Source organism: Eptesicus fuscus, chromosome 19 (genome assembly GCF_027574615.1).
Source record: "Eptesicus fuscus isolate TK198812 chromosome 19, DD_ASM_mEF_20220401, whole genome shotgun sequence".
In the NCBI taxonomy this organism is placed as follows: Eukaryota; Metazoa; Chordata; class Mammalia; order Chiroptera; family Vespertilionidae; genus Eptesicus; species Eptesicus fuscus.
In genome coordinates this window covers 41,644,380-41,670,131 of record NC_072491.1, presented here as the reverse complement: position 1 = coordinate 41,670,131, position 25,752 = coordinate 41,644,380, and positions in this window count along the sequence as shown.

Sequence of the window (25,752 nt, the reverse complement as noted above, 5' to 3'; positions counted from 1 at the left end):
GAGCACGGCGGCAGTGGCTGGAGCCTCTCCCACCTCCGTGGCAGTGCTAAGGATGTTCGACTGATGGCTTAGGCCCTAAGCCGTCATTTGGACATCTCCTGAGGGCTTCTGGACTGCAAGAGGGTACAAGCCAGGCTGAGGGACCCCTGCCCTCAGTGCACAAATTTCATGCGCTGGGCCTCTAGTTCTTTATATTCCCCATGGCCCTAGATCAGTGTCTCATAGATCTAGTTAATGTCCAGTAATAATTACTAACATTTATGGAGCTTTAACTGTCTTTCCAGCAGGGGGCTAGCTCTGTGGTCTCACTTAGGTATCTTTATCAGTAATGATCTCATGAAGTAGGACTATTTTTGCTTTCACTTTAAGATGCTGACACTTAGGACCGGGGAGTAACTTGTTCGGGTTACACAGCCAGCAAATGGCACGACCAGAATTCAAGCCCAGGCACTCTGAGTCCAAAATCCACACGTATGAGCACCACCTCGCACTGTCTCCATGACCACTTGTTAAACCAGAGGAAAGAGCACAAGAGCATTGAGTTCTTACGGTCACAGAGGGTGCAGAAAGGCGGTGGACGGTGATGAAAACCAAATCATTTCACACCAAAGTCCTGTTAGGAGTTGGCCCTGCCCAGGGGCACGGACCCAAGGACTTCCCTCTATCCTATCAGAGCTTCTTTCGTGTGTAGAATGAGGAGAAGGAGGCCATCACATCCTGTGTTGTCGAGAAAGAAACATTAACACAGCGCCTCCAAATGAGCAGCTTCTAAAAGAAGGAAGAAAAATGACCCCGGAAGGAACAAACGGTCCAGGTCGTATTTTTGAACATATACCTAGTAAATGACTTTTTTCTTTTTTTCATTTTTGAACCACAACACATACATTTTCTCACACATAGTTGATGCCCTGCCCACCCACAGACTGAGTCTGGAATACAGTGTGACTACTCAGCGAGTGAGACAAATCCCCAGCGACTCCTCAGGCACAGAAGAGGAAATGGGAGGTGAGAGGAATGCCCCTAGAAAGCCTGTTGGATTGCTGTATATGGATCATTTGCTAACATACTCATTTGTGGAGACTAAACATCAAGGAACCCTTCCTTGTCTTGTGGGCCTGCCATGTTTACCTGAAGGGATCCCGGATCCACAGGTATGATGCAGCTGCTGAGAACTACATAACAATATAACTGAGACAGTAGTGTCAATATTATATAACTTGATTCTGGAAGAAAGATTATACCCACCAAGCCTCAGTTAAGTTTGAGAACCACTTGGGAAATCTAATGAAAAGCCCTCCACCTTTGTCCTTATCCTGCGTCTTTACTCCCCTCCCATCTCCTGATACACAAAATCTAACCTCCCTGACACCAGAGTCCTTTTCTAGACTCCCCTGATGAACCACAGTCTCCTGTGGTCAAATCCCCATTGTTTGATTGCTGTTTCTAGTCTGAACCAAATGATGGCAAATTAGGTAATCAGTTTCCATCACCAAACATAACAAACAAAAGGTTGGGGATTTTCCCAGCCGCTCTCAAGCTTGCTCTTCCCTCTTCTCCTTATTGCGCCTTCATGTTTTGCATTATTGATAGGAAAATTATTCAACAGGAGAAAAGCTTATTTAATAGGACATGGAGGAGCCAATTCTTAGTTTTTGCCTCCAGAGTAATGAGCAAATCTGAACCGTGGCCTAAATCGAGTCAGACCAAAACCAAGCCACGGGGGTGAACAGCTTATCAGAAAGGGAGGAGTTGTTGCCCAAAATGAATGTTTCTTTGGAGAGCAGCAACACCAAAACAATTAGAGATAAGAAGAGAGAAACTCACTAAACCAAAGCAGATGAATAACCATCATTTTATTTTTAGTTAAAAGAGAAAAAGTATCTATAATAAGGTGTGAACTTCGACAGGTAAGGCTGGCATAGTCAAAGAGCAAATTTAGAACTAGAATATCAGAAGTGCTACATCGGGGTATCTATACCAGTAAGTAGCACATTACAGATGCCAACACTGGAGCTGTTTCTGGTGCCACCAAGCGGGGAGGCAGGGCTCACTTGGCTCAGTCCCTCCCTTGCCTGAGGTGTTCTGAGAACAGGAACCTTCCTTCTAATCCTGCCCTATTTCTGCTGGAGTTCCAACCCACTGGGTGTCCCCAAGAGAAAGGCAGCTACTCAATGGCAGAGCTAAAATCCAAACCCATTCTGACTGTGGAGCTCACTAACTTGGCAAACTCTGTTGTCTCAATTTTTTCAACTGTTCAGTGAAAACGATCATGATAATCTATTAGCTCCCTAAATGGATTATTATATGGCTTAAATTGTTTAAAATGCAAAAAAAAAAAAAGCATTTAGAATGGTTCCAGACACATTATAAGTGTTGAATGTACATCAACTGCCAGTCTCATCCCAGGACAAAGACAGACAAAAGAATGCTTTATTGGAATCAGGGTGCTCACTCCTACATTCCCAGGGAGCTATATTGGATTCAGGATGAATCTCCTCACCTGGAAGGCTTTAAGCAAACGTTGGGTAAAAGTTATGTCCCACCAACTTCCACTATGATGCCAACGGAAGGATGACCACAGGCCTCCGCAAGAGATAGACAAACACAGTGTAATCCCCAGTACTTTGGTCTCACTAAGCATCAGACTGTAGAAATGTAACTCAAGTGATTTCAAATTTGACCAATCTATAGACACTAGAGGCCCAGTGCATGATTAAATCATGCACGTGTAGGATCCCCTACACGCTTTCGCTTTCGATCACGGGGGAGCTGGGTGCCTGTCCGCTGGTGCACCAGGCCTTTCAGAAGCCTCCGGCGCAGCAGAGGCTTCTGAAAGGCCTGGTGCCAGAGCGGACAGGCACCCAGCTCCCCCACTTTTGATGGTCCGCAGCGGGACGTGAGCTCACTGCCCCAGAGGTCCCTTCTGTGCCGCAGCACAGCCATGGCGTAGACGCTGGCCCAACCAGCCACCCCGGCCACCCCGAGTCCCGCCCCCCCATGCCTCCTGGCCAATCGTGGGCATAGCGAAGGTACGGTCAATTTGCATATTTGTCTATTATTAGGTAGGATACTCTGTTCCATCAGAACAGAAGAAGAGAGTTGGGGAGAGGAGCTATGAACACACTCCCTCTCCTGACCAATAGTGCTATTCACACATCATCCAGGCGAGCAGTCACAGATTAAAGAGTCTTCAGTTCTTCACACTCCCTCACTTCCAACTGCCCACGCTGCTACTATTCTAGTTCAAGCCTTTAGCATACTTTTCCTGAATACTTGCCGAGTCTTCCTGGAAATAATCTCCAGTCTCCAATTCAGGCTCTAGAGTGACAGCACAGTTCATGTGTTTCCTGCAAAAATGCCACCATACTTTACAGTTCCTCCCATCAAGAGACAGAGTCTGCCCTGGCTGGTGTGGCTCATTTGGATGGGCATGGTCATATGGGTTATGGGCTCAATCCCCAGTAGGGGGCATGCAGGAGGCAGCTGACCAATATATCACTCTCTCATTGATGTTTCCCTCTCTCTCCCTTTCTTTTCCTTTCTCTCTAAAAAACAAAAAAATCAATAAACTATTTTTAAAAATAAATAAGTAAAGAGGGTAAGACTCTCATTTAAAAAATAAAGAGAGACAGAGTCTGTCTCTCCACACTAGGATAATCATGTGACTCTGGAATAAACTAGATAATGGCTCTGATCAATTGTGAGCAGCAGAAGTGCCAAGTTCTAGACTAGGTCTCAAGAGGCTGTGCAGTCCCTGCCATATTGCTCTTAGAACCTGTGCCCACCATGTAAAGGACCCAGGCTCACCTGCCGCCCATGGACACACTGCCCAGTCACCCTGACACCTGACTGACAGCCAGTCATCCCAGATGCTGCAGCTGCCATGGACCCTGTCAGCTGGCTGCAGCTGCAGGAAAGGCCTCGCAGGGGCAGCTGAACTGGCCCAGACAAGAGTCACTGACCAGCTGGCCTACAGAATGCAGAATGAAACCCATAATAGTTGTCTGAAACCCCTGGCTTTTAGGTAGTTTGCTATGCAACAAAAGAAAACAGATAAAGATTTCATTTAATGCTTTCAAAATTACAGTTAAGGATATCAATTAACAGAGAAGGACCATTCATAAAGGAGAAATTTTAAAGGATACAAAGATAAATAGAAACACTTATAAATAGAAGATTTTAATTTCCCCTTCTCTATTCATGAAAGCTAAGTGTGTGGGGAGAGGAGAAGATAATAAGAATATAAAATATCTAAAAGTCATAATTATAAGATAGACTTGATTAATACTTACTGAATTTTCCATCTTAAAGACAGAGAATATACCTTTTTTTTCAAATGCCATAAAAGTAGAAAGTAGATACAAAATAAAATAATAGAAGACTTTTACACATGGAAACTTAAAAACTCATAATCTGAATTTCTAGAAAGCAATAATAATGAAAATACTACAAATTAAGTCTATAAAATGCAGCTAATGCACTGTTTAAAGATGTTTGTCATTAAATTTTATATCAATAAAAATAAATTAATAATCTGCCTCACAAATTTAGAGAAAGAATAGCAAATAATCCAAACTAAATTTAAAAAAAGAACAGAAGATGAAAAATAAATAAGAGAAGAAATTAATTAAAATAAAAGGATTTATTGTTTTGTTGATCAAAAGTGCTGTTGACCAAAGTATCTGAGTCTTTTTGTAATAGATCTATATCTTCTTCCCTTGGAATTTATTTGTCCTTAAAAATCAAACTCACGTACCACCGTAATTTATTATCTCTTGATATTGTCCTTGTTAAACTCTACGGTGTTTCTCTCATTGTAGCAGGATACATAGATATTTATAGATTTTTATTCTCTTTACATTCGATCTTTCAATAGTTGGTCTCTACTGACTGAGTCAAGCTGTCACATTTGGCCTTTTGTATTGATTTATACCTGTACACACCCGCTTCTGTGTGTACAAACAATAAAGCACAGGAAGGCTTTGGTTGCTATTATAGTTACTGAAGTGGTTTCTTGTCATTGTGATAGTGACTATTTTAATGTTGATGTTCCTATTTCCACATGTGTTTAGTCCCTTTTTCAGAACTACATTCTTCTTACACGTATTACTATTAAGTTGGAGAGTTGGGGTCTCTCACTGCTTTATGACAACTACGCCTTAGCACAAGATACTTTTTTGCTTCAAGGATACTTTGATCACTGGGGATGCATCTCAGTATTTGTAGCAGTTGTCTTTGAAGATGCTCTTAGTCATGCTACTGTACTACATTAATTTGTTTCAGCCCATGCTTGACAAACAATCTAAGCAATGCTGTTACTCATTTGTCACAGTTTATCACCTAAATTACGTACATCTTATGATTACTAGTTTATCCATCCTAAAGTTAAGCTGTCACGTGTTACTGTGTGGTTCTTTTCCTCCATTTATCCTAACACAGCAATATTTATGGTTTTTCCCTTTGCACTTGATCTTTTAATAATTTGATCTCTTCTGGACGACTAAACCCATCAGACCTGTCATTTATATTGATCTTCACTTATACTATTAGTACTATTATTACTCGAATGCTAGCTAATTTACTAGAATTCCTGAAGGCTTATTTTTAAATTTTACCTTTATTGTTTCAAGAACTACATATGTCTCCTTTTTTCCCATTGACCCCCTTGGGGATTTATTTTAATATTGGCATATGCTTTGAAATCATTCAAATATAAAAGAAATCCTATCATCTTGCATTCCCTACTTTTGTTTTGCTCTATTTTTTCCTTAATGGTTTCTGTGTCAAATAGAAGCAGGAAGAATTAAATTTCCTTAAATGATCCCTAATTTCTATTTCTTTTCCTTAAGAATGTTACTAACTGTTTTAAGTCTCTGCATCTCAAAATATTAATAATTAATTTCTACTTGGCAGAAACCATTTCTTCCCTACAGAAGTAATATTTTTATCAATTTTTTTCCTTCATTCCAGTATTCTCTAACCTGGGCCAACTGAAATATTAGACTTTTATCCCGTTCAACTCTAAGTGTCCCATGGTCCAAAGGCAGGTGCTCTTTAAATGGGAACAACTCGGTCAATATTTGTTGAATTAAGTCCTTAGACATATTAAAGGAAAAGCTTACAGGTCCAAGCTCTTAAATTACTGTGAATATCTCATCGGTGGTTGCTCTCGGTACCCTAAATGGTTCTGTTGCCCCAGTTTTTTATTATAGCTTCGTACAGAACACACAATCAATTTAAAATGAATAGCACAATGCGCCTAACCAGCGGTTGGGGACAACAGGGGGGTGGGGGCATGTGTGGGGAGGGGTGTGGGATGGGAATGGGGGCATGAGGACAAATATGTGATACCTTAATCAATAAAGAAATTTTAAAAAATAAAATAAATAAAATAAAATGAATAGCACAGCCCATCTGGGAAATACTGGATAAAAGATTAACTCTAAGCAAATAGAATTCAAGGAGGCACTATATGTAGTGGAAATTACCTAGCCATTTTCCTAGCTCTTCTAAATCTCGATGTATTACAATAAGAAAGTGTGTAACAGCCTAACTGAAAGTCCTTTGTTAAAAATCTCATCCCCCTAGTTCTGCCTTAAAAGAAAGAAAACAGTCAAGTTTTGATGTTTATTCTGAGACTTGGTGATACTATGATTTCATGTATTTTTTTATTGTTCATTTGCTGGAATAAAGAGAGGAAAATTTTATTCCTCGGGATGAAATGCTTTCTGCTGGAACACACTTCTTTTTCTTATTCAAATCTTTTAGTACTTTATGAGATTTAAAAGCAATAAAATATCTGCACCTGCATTTTTGTGGGACTAGAAAACATGAGTGAAACTGAACTGTGTTCATGGGGGTCAAGCAGGAAAAATCTATTTGACACCATTAGCCTCGGGGTCCCAAGTGAGCACATAAAACATATTGTACTTCCCTATCTGAAAACATATCCAGGACCTATTTATACAATGCCAAACATGTGGAATAGGAACAACCCAATCAATTAGTCACCTAACAGTCTGTATGGTGCCAAACATCTGGATACTTAGAAACTTCCAGATGAATGAGTGAATTTTTCGCTTTTCTTCTGAATTTTTTTGGCAGCATATGAGCACAGCCAAATGTGGCACTTTTGATTGTGTTGTTACTTTGACATCAGGTTCCAGAATATCTTAAAAGTCCTAGCCCTTGAATATCCAAAGAAAACTTATTTGGAATGCAGTATTTCAAGATTCATTGTGATTAAGAATTGACATTGAACACTTTCAAGGGCAAATATCAGGGCTGTTAAATAAATTTGTATGTTCGTTGAATAGATTTTAGAGAGCAGAGCGTTCATGTTCTGCTTTCTGGGGGAAATATTTACATTGCAATCATCTGCCTTACGTTTCTTATGTACTGCATTTTTAATTCATCCAGTTATGGTGCCCATCCTCTAAGCTTTCCTTGCTGTCTATCCGAGAGGTTTCTCCAGGAGGGACGTGGGACAGGAAAAGACTCAGTAATTGGCAGCAGAAAGATGAAGAAGGGAAGGGTCTGACATCCAGAGGCCAGAATGGGACAAAGCTTTGGCAACAGCCTTAGTTGCAGAGGGAATAATAACTGACATCCACGTGCATGCGGGAGATGCTCCTTTGGGGAAGGCCCACGGGATGGAAAATACACTCCCCCACACAAGGCCAGCACAGAAAAACTTTGGGAATTTAGACCAACTCCAAGGAAGAGGAAGAGACTAGGGTCTGTGACTGGAAATTTTGAAAGTGCTACCATAATTCTTTCCCCCCTCCTTTTCCTCCTCTTCCTCTTCCTTCTCCCCCTTCTCCACCTCCTCCTCCTTCTCCTTCTCCTTCTCCTCCCCCTTCTCCACCTCCTTCTCCTCCTTCCCTTCTTTCTCCCCCTCCTCTTCCTCTTCCTCTTCCTCTCTCTCACCCTCTCTCACCCTCTCTTCCTCCCTCCCCCCTTCTCTGCATATCCATGACTCAGACTTAAAAATATAATCCACAGCTCCACAAATAGAACCTTTTCTTTGTGCTCCTGACCTCATTTCTAACCACCGCTCCATCTCCTCTTTCTTCCCAGCTAAATGCCTCTGAACCCTCAGTCTTCTAGAAGCACTCCCGGCCTTGCTACCAGACACTCTCTTACTCCCTGCAGGCCAACTTCTGTCCCTGTTATTCAGTGTCAGATCTACCCTGAAACTAATGAAACTGATACTGAAGGACCCCTCTCTTCAACGGGCCTATTATCTAAGACCTTGGGAGTGGCCCTAGTAAAGGGTTCATATAGACCAGGGGTCCTCAAACTTTTTAAACAGGGGGCCAGTTCACTGTCCCTCAGACCGTTGGAGGGCCAGACTATAGTTTAAAAAAAACTATGAACAAATTCCTATGCACACTGCACATATCTTATTTTGAAGTAAAAAACAAAACGGCAAAAACACCCGCATGTGGCCCGCGGGCCGTAGTTTGAGGACGCCTGATAAAGACATTGGTAAAATTTGCAATGTGACATGAAGTTGCAAGCCACCTGGCACCAGAAATATGTTGAAATGGAGGCAAAACAAGATTCGAAAGGTACAGATCCAGAAACCAGCCTATGGAACGTTACAAATGGAAGATCAAAATCTCACAAGTACGTAGTCCAAATGAATGTTCTCTTTTATCAAAAAGTATTTATTCAGCATGAGACATACAATTATAAACACACTATACATTTTTTTTTCCTTTTTAATGAGATCATTATGAATGAAATGAATCGAAGGTTCTACATGGCAAGGCTATTATGTCTGTGTTTGAATTCACACTATTTATGCATCTGAAATCATTAAATGGCATCTTAACATACCTGATACATCTTGTTCTGATCAAAGACTATAGATGTTTAACTCAAAGCTACACACAGAATTTGCACCAACACAGAGAAATTGAGTGAAGGAACAAGTGTCTCAATGAAAAAACTCCTTGGTTTATAGATGCATCACTCTTAATTTCTGCCTCTGTTTTTACATGGCATTCTCCCGTGCGTGCGTGTGTGTGTGTGTGTGTGTGTGTGTGTGTGTGTGTCTGTCTGTCTGTCTGTCTGTCTTAATTTCCCTCTTCTTATAAGGACATCAGTGATATTAGATTTGGGATCACCCTAATCCATTAAGACTTCATTTGCACTTTATTACATCTGCAAAAACCATATTTCCAAATCAAATCATATGCTCATTAGGAAATCATCCAATGGCAGCATAAGAGTAATTTATTCACAGTCGTGTGGCTTAGTACAATGTGAGTACAATTTAATACAAGTTTAAATGTATTTGATTAACTCTTGAGCATGCCTTAATTCAGATTAATTTTGTACATTTTTCAGAATTATTGATTCTATTAAAATAAATATATTCTGAAGAAGTATGCCAGTGGGAGCCAGACACATAAAGGGAAAGAAAGAAAATTGGTAGAAGATTCAAACTGTCTTAGTCATTTGAAATAATTACAATATTTTTAAATTTTGTAATTAGTTATTTTTTTACTCATGCTAAGTAAATATCACCTTTGTTCCTAATTTTATATTAAAAATTTGTATTATTTTTCTTAGAAAAAGTTTCCAAAACATATTAGTTTCAGGTTGCACAACCCTAGATTTACCCCTGACCTTGCTGTTATAGCAGCATTTCACCAATTAAAATCCAAGAAGCTCCGGCCTCAGAATCACCTGAGACCCAATTCCACATCTGCAGAATCAGCACCTGCAAAGATAGCTCTGAGACTTGCATTTTTAACAAGATCTGAGTGTCATTCTTGTGCATATTCAAGACTGAGAGATGCTGCTCTTTTAGAAATGTGTTCTTGAAAATATCTAATAATCTACTTCTTGCCAACCCCATTTTCCCAGTTCTCATCCTCATAATTTCTGTGACATTTGACACAGTTGAAGCTCCCTTTTTCTTGAAAAGTAGAGCTTGTTTGAGTTAGTTCCTGTACTTCCCTGATTTTTTTCTCCTACCTCTTTTGGATCTCCATCCTCTGAGTGTTGGCATATCATCCAAGGTTCTTATCTTGACATTACTACTCCATTAGTGAACCGATTCACTATCAGACCCAATTATCACTTGGAATAGTTTCCTAGGGCTGCCATAACAAATTGCCACAATGGGGGCGGGGGAGGGGGAGGGGGAAACTGAAATTTATTCTCTCACAGTCCTGAAGGCCAGAAGTCTGAAATCAAGGTGTCACCAAGGTGTCTGAAGAACTTGCTCAATGCCTCTCTCCTAGATTCTGAGGGTTCTTGGTAAATCTTGGTTTCCTTGGCTTGTAGATGCATCACTCCAATTTCTGTCTCTGTTTTTACATGGCATTCTTGTGTGTGTGTGTGTGTGTGTGTGTGTGTGTGTGTGTGTGTGTGTGTGTGTGTATCTTAATTTCCCTCTGCTTATAAGGACATCAGTGATATTGGATGTAGGATCACCCTAATCCATTAAGACCTCATCTGTACTTGATTACATCTGCAAAAACCGTATTTCCCCATCAAATCATACTTACAGGTTCCAGGTGGGCATGAGTGGTGTGGGAAGACACCACTCAACCCAGTGCATTACCTCAGTGCAAATGGTTCCCCACAACTTGAGAACTGGTCTTTGAAATGTCCCAATAACTCATTAAACTCAAAATAAACTGAACTCGATTCTTCAAACTATCTTCTCCTTCCCACGCACCTATAAAACAATTCCCTGAATAGTGGACAGACCTTGAAGTTGTTCTTCACATAGACCCTGTCTGCCCCAGCATGGTCAGATCAAACCAGGACACCCATGCTACCATAGTGACAAAGTGTGCCCGTGTAACTGTGTCATAGAGCCAACCCTGATAAACACTGTCCTCACTGCACGTATCATTCATCATGGCCTCACAAAATTAGATTGAGTGCCGAGGCCTTGGAATGATTTCATCATTATCATTTAGCCTTAGCCTAAGAAAACAAATATTTCAGTATTATAAAGTGGCTTAATCTTCACTGTGATTAAATTGCAAAAGTTCAGTTATTCACTTGAACTCACCATCTCAGTAAAGAGTTTGCAGTGAGTTAATAGAGTTAAGAAAAATAGAAGCACACAATATATTGTGTTTATTGTATCTGTCTAAAACGGTGGGGATATCCTCAACACTGTGTTTTGGGGTAATGATACCTGCTCATTTAGGGACAGTGAACTCTTTAAAAATTAATGTCCCATGCACCAGAAGGTTGCTGGTTCAATTCCTGGTCAAGGGCACATGCCTGGGTTGTGGGCCTGATCCCTGGTAGGGAGCAGGCAGGACGCAGCTGATCGATGTTGTGCTCTCACATAGATGTTTCTCTTTCTCTCTCCCTCTCCCTTCCTCTCTCTAAAAATCAATAAATTCTTTTTAAAGAAAACTGAATGTTATTATTTGAAGAAGGAATTATCATAATTTAAATAAGTAGTATCCTACTTCTAAGGACTATGAAGGGTTTTATAGATAATCTGGTGGTGATCATAATTACATGTTTGGGGAAAAAAATAGTCAGAGACTGATAGCTTAAGATATTTGTTTCTGATAGAGTTCTAGTGCCTTGTAGCTGAATCAAAGTGAATCTGAGTAATTGCGGTCATTCTCTAAACATTTTTGTCAATTGCCAAGTAGTCATAACTTTCCCCTGAGTATACTTTGGAAAAGGGACAAAATTGAAATCTCTATAAAATTCTTTAACTGTTCTTTGTTTTAAAAAAACACACAGATGTTTAACATTTATTTATATATTTTCCTAGTTCTATCAAGCAGAATATTATAACTACTTCCTTAATTATTACATCTGTTGAAATCAATGTTTATTCTGCCCAAATGAATTATATAATGTGATAAATTGCTTGAAACAATATGACAACATTCTGAAATCATATTTTTCCTTCGCTCTATACAAACAGAGAAAGAAAATTTTAAAGGAAAACTGGAATTCTGCAAGGTTGCATGGCTGAATTTTAGTTCAAAATTCAAAGTACTCAGGCCTTAATTTTGTGGTTGAATAGGTGTCCCTTATAAAGCATTCTTTATCTAAGCAGCAATATTCCAAGCAATTACACAGAGTTACAAGGTCATTTATTGCTCACAATATTAGAAATGGGATAGTTGCACCGGTAATTAAAATGGATTGTGGACTCATCAAAGGTTATTTTGAAATGGTCTGCGGAAAGGGCAGTTTTCTGTCACTCACTTAGAAATTATTCTCTCCAAGACTTGCCAGTTGATTTTTTAAAGGGCAATTCAAGAGCCAGAAAGGGGTATTGAATATAATTTTAAGACATAAAGAAAAATTACAGCGTAGGTTTACAATGAACAAACTGTCCCAGGCTCCCAAATGGTGCTATTTGTAGTTTGAACACAGAAACGGGGGTGGGGGGGAGGGTAGCCATATGGCATGGGCCACCCTTCTCCAATGCAAAAAGTTATTAAATCTCCTGGAGTTGGCTAAAGGAAACCATAATTATTTTCAAATAGAAAAAAAGCCACAAATTTCCTTTCCCTCTCCTTACAGACCGTTTTCTTATCCCAAGTTACATATTTTCAACTTCATCACACAACAGATTGGTAGGTCAAACTCCCATGCTCAGCATATTAAAATTCTTTCCTACCCCTGAACCTGTGGCACCAACAAGACTGCTATTTCAGTATCATGATTATTTTATAATCGCCCTGTGGTTTTCATATCAGTTGTTTTTCAGGGTCAAGATACACAATTGAGAGCAAATATACTATTCATTATAACTGTCTTCAAGAAATAGTTAAGGCTATGTTTCCTATTTTCTCTACTAGCATTCCCACAAAGCATTACAAGTGTGTCTTTACCATCTCCAGTGAAGTGTCAGTACCATCCAAAGAAGACATTGGGAAGTGAAGCGACCAAAGTAGTATTTCTAGTGAGGGTCACGACCCAGTTTTCTCAATCCAGATCTTTATCTCATTTACCCCAAACCCTACTGCCTCCCTGTACATGTACAATGGAAATTAAGCAGTCACAAAATATAAAAATTGACAAAAAGTTATTCTGTGTTTCTGGTAGAGACATTTTTCTAATTTAATGAAACCACTAATACAGAATTTACTAGGCTAGGGGTTTTTTAGGTACAAGGGAATCTGCTTTACAGGAAAAAAAATCCAAAATTGAATAGAATATTGTATGTCAACTGTAATTAAAATATTTTTAAATTACTTTTTAAAAATCCAAAATTGTGCATCTACTCTTTCCCAGTGACAGAATTATTATGCACTTCAAGTTAGTTCTTTTGTATTTTTGTAATGCCAAAAATTGCAAGTGTGCTAAGTAGGGGATTGATACAGCATCAATACAAGACCCATAAAGTGTCTGTCTCTGGGGTAGAATTCTAAAGTCACTACAGAAATACTAATGAAAGAGGAGTTGATCTTGGGAAAGGATTGCCTGTTTTCTAAAGAATGTAACAACGTAATTTCAGCAACTCTCTTTGAGAAATACTTAGGGAGATATTTAGGGTGAGCCGAAACCTTGCTTGTTTATGATTCCTAAATACATCCCCTGTTACTCTTCAGCTTATCATCCTGGTGAACTGAAGGCATCTAGCAGCACACAGGCCCCCTCCCCAATGTAAAGAAGCACATCAACTGTGTGATGGTGGTTATTCAGTTGGTTGATCATCCACCGAGCTATGACTCTTTGAGGCTGTGGAATGGTCTGCACAGCCAAACACACTTATCAGATGAGAAATGTCTAAAAATGATCACTTGAAACACTTAAAATTTTTGAGAAATGCTGTACTGGGGAAAGAATGAAGAATATGGGATATAATTTCACATATTACTCAGAAACTCTTCAAAGCCTAGAATCAGGTGTCAACAATAAAATACTCAGGAAGAATCCTTATAATCATTAACTATGTGTCAAATGAAGGAATATTCTTTAGATGTGTCATATACAATATTTCATAGATTCTCAGGGTCACATCTCTTCACATATTAACAATTCTTATATGAAGGTGCATTGTACTATTGATGTGATGGATAATTAAGTTTTCTATCTTAGCTGGGTTGAAAAGAATAGATTGTCTTACAATCAATAGAGATTTAGTTTTAATGGTGTATATATCTATGTCATTTTTTAAATGCCCTTGGGCTGTTCTGATGAAGTTGTACCTTGAATTTGAATGCCATGGATTCATTTTTAATGGAAAAATTTATGTAAATTTTTATCAATTTTCATTCTGCCAAGAAAGGTGGTTAAAAATACATGTACCAAAAATAAATAAATACTAAAAATTAAAAAAATATGTACACCAATACTATCTGTTTCAAAAAATATAGGAAAATCTTCATCTCAAATTTTTTTTATAAAATTAGCTCTATGACAAATTCATATTGTCCTTAGTTTTCTTTCCCCTCTTGCTATGAGGACTTGTGTCAGTTGAGGGTCTGGCATATTGGAAGCACTCCTCCGGGATAGTGTGGCACAAACACTCTCACAGCTGTGAATGGCCATTCACAGCCCCATTCCTGTAGATAAGGAACACTCGGAGCAAAGCATGGCAACCACACTATCGAGAATGTGGAGACATTTCCAGACACTTTCCTCTTGGTCGCCAAAGTCAAAATAAGTTCTATCCCAGCTTCTTTGAAAGAGGAAGACGTGTTTTGTTTGATCTAAATAGTATCCATTTAAACTAAATTTTATTCACATCACTATGTTAGGACCCAGAGCAATGGCTGCACACTGGCCTTTTGTTGAGGTCAGTTTCATATCTAATCTCCCTGTTCAAATGTCTCCTGAGCTGGCAGGGGAACAGGCCTGGTAATTTTATCCTGTGAATCTTTTCTGTCTCTAAGGTCGCAGATCTAAAATTAGCTTGCTTCTGGCTTTAACTCCTCGATTTTGGCTCCTTCTCCTCAACCTGGCCCACCGACAGCCAATGGAAGCCAAACCCAAATTATGCACGCTTCTGATCCACAAAGTATACTCCCATTTCTGAGCCACCCACCCCCAATCTTCCTTCCTTTCTCACTACTCTGAACTCCTCCCAGGTAATCACATTTGGAAAGTGTTTAGATTCATTTCTGTAGTTGATATTTTGGCAAACCTTTTCCCTGGTCCAACTCTTATAAAAAGAAGTTCAACCGCAGGCTCAAATACCGAGTAAATATTTGTTAAATAACAGGACAAAAACAGAATTAACTGATTAGCTCCAGTAATTCTTACTCACATACTGTACTTAATAACTATCTTGATTCCCAGGTTTGGCTGTAGAAGGAATTTTCCCTTCGGTCTTTAGAATACTTTTGTAAACATGTGTTTTCTTCAGATGAGTAGATAATGAGAAAACAAAGACTGTCAACAAAAGAATAACCAGTATCTTTTTTATCTAATTTCTCAACTAGCATGTTGGTAGGGTTGTGGAGATCAAAATTGTGGCTGGACATGGGACTTCTTCAACATAAAAAAAAAAAAAAACACAGACTCCATTCTCCTATTATAATACTCTCATTTTAAGATGGTGGCTGAGGACAAAAGAGTGGAAATGACTTGTCCCAATATAATATATGAGGAGAGGAAAAAATGGCAAACTTGGAATTAAAACATCTCTTGACTATAAGTTGGCTTGCTATGGAAAAGTAGATATGAAATCTTCCTAAGTCATGTGGAATAGTTAATTCAAATGTACAAAATTAAAAGACTAAAGGTACAGAAAATTTCACAATCACATTTGATATTTAAGACCTCCTCCTCAGTAATTAATTGAACATTTAAAAAATAATAAGAAATATAAAATATTTTATCCATACTATAAATGACCTTGATCTAATTAACATTTATAGAACATTAAAACTACAAAGACAAACAATATACATTCTTTTTGAGCACTTATTAGGTGTTTACAAAGATAGTCTATATCTTGGGAAATGTAATAAGTATTAATAAATGTCAAAAGATTGAAATATTATACAGCATATTCTCTGACAACAATAAAATTAAATTAGAAATCTATAGCAATAAAATATATTTTTAAAACTAGTACTTGTAAATTAAATAATACACATGTGAATAACCACTGAATCAAAGAAAAAATCAAGGAAAATATTTCAAACTGAATGATAAAATACAATGTATCTTTTTTATGCAATTAAAGCAGAATTTTAAAAGGAAATATATAATTTTTCATATCTAAATTTAAAAAGTATAAAGTTCTGAAATTGTAATTAATCATATTAATAGAATGAAACAGAAATCATATAATTTAATAGATGCAGAAAAAGCATTTAAACCATTCATGATTTTAAAATAAACTCTGAGGAAACCAGGAACTTAAGGGAATTTTCTCCTCCATATGAGTTATCTCAAAAAACTAGCTAACATCATACTTAAAGGTAAGATACTGAATGCTTTCACCTGAGATTGAGAACTGGGCTAAGATTTCCACTCTCACTACTTCCATGCAACATTGTACTTGAATTTTTAATTTTAAAAATTCATACCAATTGGAAAGGACAAAAAAAAAGAAGGCTTTAGTCATAGATGGCATCATCCTGTACATAAAAAAGTCAAAGGAATCCACACAACAGTGACTGGGTCAAATAAATAAGTTTAGCAAAGTAGCAGGATACAAAGTCAATATAAAAGTAACAGCAAAAAGTTGAAAAATAAAACTTGTGAACAATGCCATTTATATTAACATGAAAAAAAATATTGGTAATAAATTTAACAAAAGACATGTAAATCCTCTGCACTAAAAACTACAGAATATTGTTGAGAAAAATCTTAAAAGACTTAATAAATGGACGTATAAACCATGTTCGTGAATTTGAAGAGCCAGTAGAGTTAAAAAAAAAAAAAAAAAAAAACACAACAGTTCTTCCCAAATTGTTCTACAAATTCAATGTAACTCCTGTCACAATACTAGCAGGTTTTTTACATAAGTGGACAATTAGAATTATATTTAAGCACATAAGAGAATAGCAAAATAATCATGAAAAGAACAAAGGTGATTCAAGTTTGATTTCAAGAGTTGCTATAAAAGTATACTGGTCGAGACAGGGTGTTTGGAATCATAAATACAGGTAAATCGATCAATAAAACAGAATGCATTACAGAAATAGACCCACATATACATGGTCAATGAATTTTTTACAAAAGATCTCACTGTGAAAGGAAAGACTTTTCAACAAATGATGGTGGAATAACTAGATAAACCTTACAGCCTCCCTCATACCATACACAGAATTAACTTGAAATAGCCTGGGCCTAAATGAAAAGCTAAAACTCTAAAGCTTCTAGAAGACAAAAAAAAATTGCTCATCAAAAAAATAGTTAAGCCGAAACCGGTTTGGCTCAATGGATAGAGCGTCAGTCTGCGGACTGAAAGGTCCCAGGTTCGATTCCGGTCAAGGGCATGTACATTGGCTGTGGGCACATCCCTGGTAGGGGGTGTGCAGGAGGCAGCTGGTCGATGATTCTCTCTCATTGATGTTTCTAGCTCTCTATCCCTCTCCCTTCCTCTCTGTAAAAAATCAATAAAATATATTTAAAAAAAAAAATAAAAAATAAAAAAAAAAAATAGTTAAGCCTGGCCCACGTGGCTCAGTGGTTGAACATCAACCTAAGAACCAGGAGATCACAGTTTGATTCCCAGTCCCAGACACATGCCTGGGTACGGGCTCGGTTCCTGGTGTGTGGTGCTCAAGAGGTACCCAATCAATGATTCTCTCTCATTATTGATGTTTCTATATATCTCTCTTTGAAACCAATAAAAATATATTTTTAATATATAGTTAAAAATATGAACTGGAAATCTACACATTGAAGAAAACATTTGCGTTACACATATCTGACAAAGGATTTGAATCCAGATATATAAATAACTCCTACAAATAAAAAAAATAATAATAATAATTGTCAAAATGAGCAAAGAACATGAAAAGCCACTTCACATAAGATATTCAAGTGGCTTATAAATACATTAAACAATACTCAAAATCATAAGTCATCAGACAAATGCCAAGTAAAACCATAATTAAGTACCATTTCATATCCACTAAATTGGCTTAAAAAGACTAACAAAACAAAATATTAGTGAGGATATGGAGCAACTTAGAACACTCATCCACTGCTGGTGAGGTTTTAAATTGATAAAACACTTTGGAAAATTATTGGTAGTTTTCTTATAAATATCAAGAGAAATAAAAGCATGTGTCCACAAAAAAACACCTGTAGAAGAATCTATATACAGTAGGTCTTCGGGTTACGTCGGAGATCCGTTCCTACAGCACGACGACGTAATGTGATTTTTGCCGTAAGTCGGAACCCACCTACATAAGCACCTACGTCACTCACATGGAGCACATACACAGCAGTAATGAAGTGACACAGTAAAAAAAAATTTAAAAGAAAGATGACAATTCCTGACCTTTACTTGTGGTAAATAAATAACAAGAAACCTAAAGCACATATGTACATACGTCGAAATGATGGAACTTTTTTTTTTATAAATAAATGGGAGATGGCAACATTTTAACCTGAGGACTGCCTGTATAAAAAGCCAGCGACCAGAATGCCGGAACAACTGGAATGACCGGTCGCTATGACACCTACTATGGCCAGCATACCGGCCCGATTCGGGGGTGGGGCCAGCTGGCCAACTGCTTGAGGCCCCTCTCCCCAGCTGGCCATGCCCCTGATGGCCCCCCACCACCCAGATCGGCCTGAGGTCCCTCCCCCCAGCCAGCTCCACCCCTGATCGGCCCCTCCACCACACCAATTGGGGAAAGGGCCTGCTGGCCAATCGCCTGCAGCCCCTCCCCCCATCTGGCCAACCTCCAGCCATCTCCTCTTCCTGACAGGCCCAGCCCCGATCCGCCCCAATTGGGGCTGGGCCGGCCAGACCCCACCTGTGCATGAATTCATGCACTGGGCCTCTAGTATAACATAATAGCTTTTATCAAAATTACTGTCTATCAATAGGAGAACAGATAAGCAAATGTGGCATATTCATACAATAAAATGCCCCTTAGCAACAAAAGAAAAGAATGAACTATTGATGGCCAGAACAACATGGGTAAACCTCAAAAATATTATGTGGAGCTGAAGAAGCCACTCATAAAAAAAGGACACACTTCATATCCAAAATTCACAAATAGGCAAAACAAATCTGTCAGGACAGAAATCAGAGCATTGGTTGCCTATGAGAGGTAATGATTGGAAAAGTTTTAGGGTAAGAGAATTGTTTTATATCATGAGGCAGTGGTCACATTTATCAAAACTCATTGAATTGTACTCTTAAGATCTGTGCATTTCACTGATGTAAACCTTCCCTCCAACACAAAAATTCAAGGAAGAAAAATATGCTCCAAGTTATTTAGGAAAATAATGCTTACCCCAAACAGGTAATGTCTTTAATTTATTACAACAAAAATATTCACCTAAACATGAAGGTAGAAACAATAGAACAATGAACTCCTTTACATGTGTCTCGGCATTGATAGCTATGAACTTGTGGCATGAAATAGCTTGAAATCTCATGCAATAGCTTGTCAATGAGAAAGACATACTGGCACCTAGAACAAAATTGGTAAGTGAATTAAAGACTGTATTTGACAGACAGAAGGCAAAAAAAGCTTCATAAAATTTGGTGTATTTCACCCCCATGATAATTACCTCATTCTACCTTGTATTTAAGTTATTAATTTAGATCTTATGCACCTATAAGGGATAATTAAATTCACGAAGGCAGATTCCTCTCTAATTCTCTCTTTTATTTTTTTCATTCCAGCTCATCTGTTATTTAGGAGGAGAAAGAAGGCCCAAGTAGGAAGGTTTTATTTTTTAAGTGTACAATTTAGTGGCTTTTAATATGTTCACAAGTTTGTGCTACCATCACCACTAATTCTAGAACATCCCTATCATTCTCAAAACATCCCAATACTCATTAATAGTTATAACCTACTTCCTGCTCTCCCCAGCCCTTTGCTACCAGTAATCTACTTTCTGTCTCTATGGAGTTGCCTATTCTTGATATTTCATATGAATGGAATTATGCAATAGGTGGTGGTTATTTGTGTCTGGCTTCAACCATGCTATGGTAAATTTCAGTACTTCATCCCATTTTATGACTGAAATAGTATTCCATTATATGGATAGACCTATATTTATGTGAGCCTGGCACATAGTAATTGTTCAGTAAACACTACCTTCCATCTTCATTTTTTAATCAAAAAAAGGAAAAAGTTATGCCCTAGCCGGTTTGGCTCAGTGGATAGAACGTCGGCCTGCAGACCAAAGGGTCCTGGGTTGGAAGCAGGTCAAAGGCACGTACTCCGGTTGCAGGCTCCTCCCCGGCCTGGGCCCTGGTCAGGGTGCATGTGGGAGGCAACCAATCGATGTGTTTCTCTCACATCAATGTTTCTCTCTGTCTTTCCCTCTCCTCTAAAAATCAATGGAAAAATATCCTCGAGTGAGAATTAAAAAAAAAAAAAAGGAAATTTTAAAGATCTTCCAAAATTGTGACTTGAAAATGCATAATTTCACTTTGACCTTTGAATTGAAACCGGTGCATTAATGTCAGTTTCAGAGGTGTTGTATTACAAGCTCAACTGTTTCTAAGAGAAGACTCCTCCTAATAGTTTCTGATAAAGGATTCTTAACCTGCCCAACAACACCCTTCACAGACAGTTCAGCTTTTCTAGATTACAAATCCAAGATCTCTGGGACCTTTGGAGCAACCAAAAAGTGCATCACAACAGAGAAACAACTGGACCTTTCTTCCCGTTGTTTTATTATTTCTCTGCTGATCACGTTACCCTAGGGAATTCTCTTGAGGGATTTTTTTCCATGTTATGTACATGTTAACATATAAAAGGAAAAGAAATTTCTTGAAAGACTCCAGGACTTTGGTGCTGCAATCATCTCTCTGAATCCACGGCTTGGGTTAACAGTCTGGCGATAGTAACTGAGCTGTCCTGGATGGGAACGGCAGGAGGCTAATTTTGATCATCTGAGTGGTGGGGGGAGAGATGTATTTGCATTTTGTTGGACAGATTTATTTGAAATGTGACATTTTCTTGAATCTAAAGACCATCATTTTTCCCCTAAGGGGTAACTGGTTGAAAATCACTTTTAAAATTGTTCCCAGTACCTCTGCATCACTCAACATGAATCAATGTGGCACTCATGTTGAGACGCCCCATTGAAAAGAAATTGATAGCTCAAGACTCTCTTTAACTTAGAATAGGATCTGATTTGATGTCTCCTTAAACTATAATCTTTAGCGACTATAAAGTATTTTGATCGACGTGTATAATGTTCAATTTCCAAGGGTTATATCAAATGGTATATTTTCTTAGCAAGTGAAAATTAAAAAGGCACATTCTCCATTGACTGAAATAATGGAGAAATTTCCGTTGGTCTTATTTTAAGTGGTGTGTAAATTAGCATCTGTGTACAGGATCAGGACCTGAAAGCAAACAGAAATGATCTAAAGGAAGTCTCGTTGCATATAGATAAGAATGTGGACTATCAACCATAGCACTGGTAACATGCTTCTTTAGGATGCCAGTGCCTTTGGCTATCATAACACTAGGACATTGTGAAATGACTGCTAGAAAATACCCAAGCTAAATATATTAGTTCTTAATAGACCTCTACAATTTAAAAAAAAAAAAAAAAAAAAGCAAACAACCGCCCTGACAGGTTTGGCTCAGTGGATAGAGCGTTGGCCTGCGGACTGAAGGGTCCCAGGTTCGATTCCAGTCAAGGGCATGTACCTTGGTTGCGGGAAAATCCCCAGTGGGGTTGTGTAGGAGGCAGCTGATCGATGTTTCTAACTCTCTATCCCTCTCCCTTCCTCTCTGTAAAAAAATCAATAAAATATATTTTTTTTAAAAAGCAAACAACCTCACCTGTTTTCACTTATTGATCTTGATTTAGTTAAGAAGACTATCAGAGAGAGAACAGTATCAGCAATAACTTTGTCACTCATATGTTCTAGATTATTCTGTCCTCCTTTTAGATTTTAGAAACAGTGTGAAGCATGATTCTGGTATCATTCCTGGAAGCAGAGGATAGGATTAGATTACTTTTGGATGCCCTTTCAACTCTATGATCCTATGATTCATTATAACTTAATGTGGATCCCCCAAAGACTTGCTTGTTGACTAAGACATTGAACTTGACACCCCCAAAAATACACAAAGAAGGACTAAAGAAAATTTGTTCTTGCACAAAAGAGAAATTTTTGCCAAAGTATATTAGTTCACTGGAAAACCCTGGAACCCCAGAATCAAACTAATAGATTTATTATTTCTTAACTAGAAATAGAAAATTATTCTTTCTGATAAAAGTGAGCAATTGAAGCCTTTAAAACACAGAGGAAAGGGAATGTATATTTATCCCTTAAGGATGTTCTTAAAGATTTCCAATCCTTATCACTAATCATATTTCAAACTGATATAATTATGTTCCTACTTTGGGTCTTAAAGAAGAAATGTCATTCATCTAAAATAAACTGTTTAGCACTTTTAATTTCAAAATATCTCATACTAAACCCTAACCCAACATATGTTTTCTTTCTTGTTATTTCTTTCCCTTCAATTTTGGCTGACTTTTTTCTCATATTATGTAGAACTGGAAATTTTACAGAACTTTAATTGAAATAAATGTGACCAAAATTCGAGTCTGAAGTTATTTCATTGTGTAATCATCATTCTCTAATTCTTCTGTTTAATTCTTACCCCGTTAACTGACCACAGCTGTTGTTATTGGCTCATTAATAGCTCCTTCTGAACTTCTCATACCCTAGAACTCAAAGGAGCTCAATGAGTACTGACAACCCAGAGTTTTCATGTAGACTCAATCCCTGATCTCAAGAAATTTTCTGGCAATTTTATGCAAACACTGGACTATGGCAAATGCCACACGTTATCTCTGTGCTTAATGTATCTTTACTTAAAGGTGAAAATAGCCTGTGTCAGCAGAAGGGGGGAGGGTATGGGTGTGTGTATGTGTGTTAGGTAAAAATCTCTGGCTATAAACACAAAAATGCAAGAAATGTACTTTGTGTGTGTGTGTGTGTGTGTAATTAAATTATATTTCTTTTTTAAGGCCCCTTTCCCCAGGGAGAGAAAAACTTAATCTGATCAATTCAAGGTCCAATTCCCTAATGAACCCCTAAATTATCTGGACTTTAGTCTCTTCATTGAAACATAAGAGGGTTTGACTCACCCTTAAAGGGTTCTTCTAGGTCAGGCATTCTCACATAATGTCAGAGGTAGCCCTCAGAGCACTCTCTGGGGCTGAGGACAGGGAACTTTTCATGGACACTGCCACCTCGACTCCACAGAGATATAAAAGTATCTGGAGTCACTTTACTTGTAGTCGCCATTACAACTGACAGTCTCTCACCTTGGATGTAAATTCAAGAACTTAATGGGAAGTACAAAAGGATGGTAAATCTATTCTTTCCTTCATTTTGTTGGACTGAGAAGATTATTTTAAAAGGCATTTGACTTTAAAGTTGATGTATGTGGAGGGAGGAAGAAGAAGAAGCACAGCAGTGTGAATGCCTTTACTCCACATGTATGCAGGAATCTGAGACGTGGCAGAGATGCCAGAGGAAATCTATATATGGGACGGTAGAAATCAAGGGGTGAGGAAGAAGTTCACGTAGGAAAGGTAGTTACCTGTGGCAAGGCTGAAATAGATAAAGGGAACTTGTGACTGAAGGCGAGGAAAGACTTTTGAATACACTAAGGCTGAGAAAGAACAGCAGCTGGCAGGAAGCGGAATGGCTGAAATGTGGCCATATTTAAATGTGGGTGAAAACATAAGGAGGGTAGAAGAGATTGTGAGAACAGGCCTGAGCGACAGAACTGTGAAGAGCGGAAGTCCAGAATATAAAGAAGAGATTGACCAACGAAGCTTTCCAGCCTGCACATGCACAGTACAAACCTACTTTTCCCCTACACTGTGTTTTACCCAGACTGGGCCAGTTAGAATCTGTATCCTAGGAATTAAAGAATTGGAAAAGAGTGGCCAGGAGACTTGAGGGTATTTGGGGCTGAATTTTGAAAATGGTAGAGCTCTTGGGAGAAGGCCAATAAGTTTAATGCAGACATCTTTAAAACTTTCTCTTCCTTTGATTCCAAGAGTCTGATACTAAGAGACTTTCCAGTAATTTTTCTCCTGGCTCCTGCCCCCGCCCCCCGAAATCCAGCCACAACCAGTTTCTGTTTCTTGCACTAAAAGAACCTAAAGTTTTATCAGTGGTTAAATGAGGACTCAAAAACTTTACAAAAAGTAAAAGGTTATCCAACTATCCCTTACCACACAGCAGAAGGTGAGTCTGCCCAGGTTGGGAATAGTTAGTGTGACAGAAGAAGAGAGATGATTTTCTGTAACGACTGATCAGAATAGAAGGTGGATATGGTTGGAAAGGAGGAATGGTAGGACACTTAACACAGTAATGACCATGAATATAGGGGTGAACAATTGAACAAGTGAACATCCAAGTGTAAGTTCATGGCTTCAATTTCAAATTATACTTTAAAATTCAAATTGTTATTCATGCTTTTCTTGCTGAAAATCCTGTAAAGTGGTTCGCCTTGAATTTAATAGCTGTAAAGTGGACCTTAGAAATTATCTGGTTCAACTCTTTCATTATACAGATACGGAAAGTAAGGTCCAAAGAATTTAAGGGACTTGCTTGTTTAAGGGATCACAGCACAGCCAGGAGTCCAGTGCTTGCATTTACTTAGTTGTGAATTATATGTGTCTCATACTGTCTAATTTGATAAGTTTTAATAGGATTCACGTTGTGACTTATTTAAGATGCATATTAATATATTTATTTTTGTACTTTTGAATTTTTTAAAAGAGAAATGGCAAACTGGTGAAGGTGTTCAAAAGGTAAAAGCTTCCAGTTATAAGCTAAGTCTGTCCTGGAGATGGAATGCACAGCATGTGACTGCAGTTAGCAATAGTGTTCTACACGTGTATTTGAAAGTTGCTAAGAGAATAGGTCAACTTTCTCTGGTTGAATTCTGATTTTTTTCTAATTTCTTGAATTGAATTAGCTTAGCCCATTAACTTTTACCTTTACATTTTGAATATATAGAGCTTTAAATTTTCCTTAAGTGGCTTTTAACTATACCTAGAAGTTTTGATGTGCAGTATTTTCATGATGGTTAATATTAAATATTTTAAATTTTTCATTATGATTTCTTCTTTGAGTCATGAGTTGTTTATAAATATGCTTTTTGGCTTTCAAGTATAGAGCTTTAAAAAAAAAAAAAGAGTCATCTTCCTGTTACTGATTTCTAAATAATTGCATTGTGGATAGAGCAATTCTGAATGACTCTCTAACCTACTGAGCTACCCAGCCAGGGCCAGGAGTGCTTTTCTGATCCAGATCTGACTAGGAGGGTCTTTCCTGATGATCACTGGCTGAACTCCCTTTAAATTTAATTTATTCTGCTATATGTTCTCTATCTTTGCCATAGTTTCCTTATGGGCAGCCGTTAGCTCTTCTCACTTCCTGAAATAATATTCATTAGAGTGGTAAATATCAGAAAAGTCCACAGAGTCTCCTACCTTATACATGTATGCTCATCCGCCCCAGAAAAGCTGGTGTTAAAATCAGCCAATGCTCATGCCAGCGCTGGCACCCCCTTCTCCTCTTTTTCTTCTTCCTCCGCCAAGGCTGCCACCAGGGCCTCTAAGGGGAACTAGGTGTGTGGCTCTGGC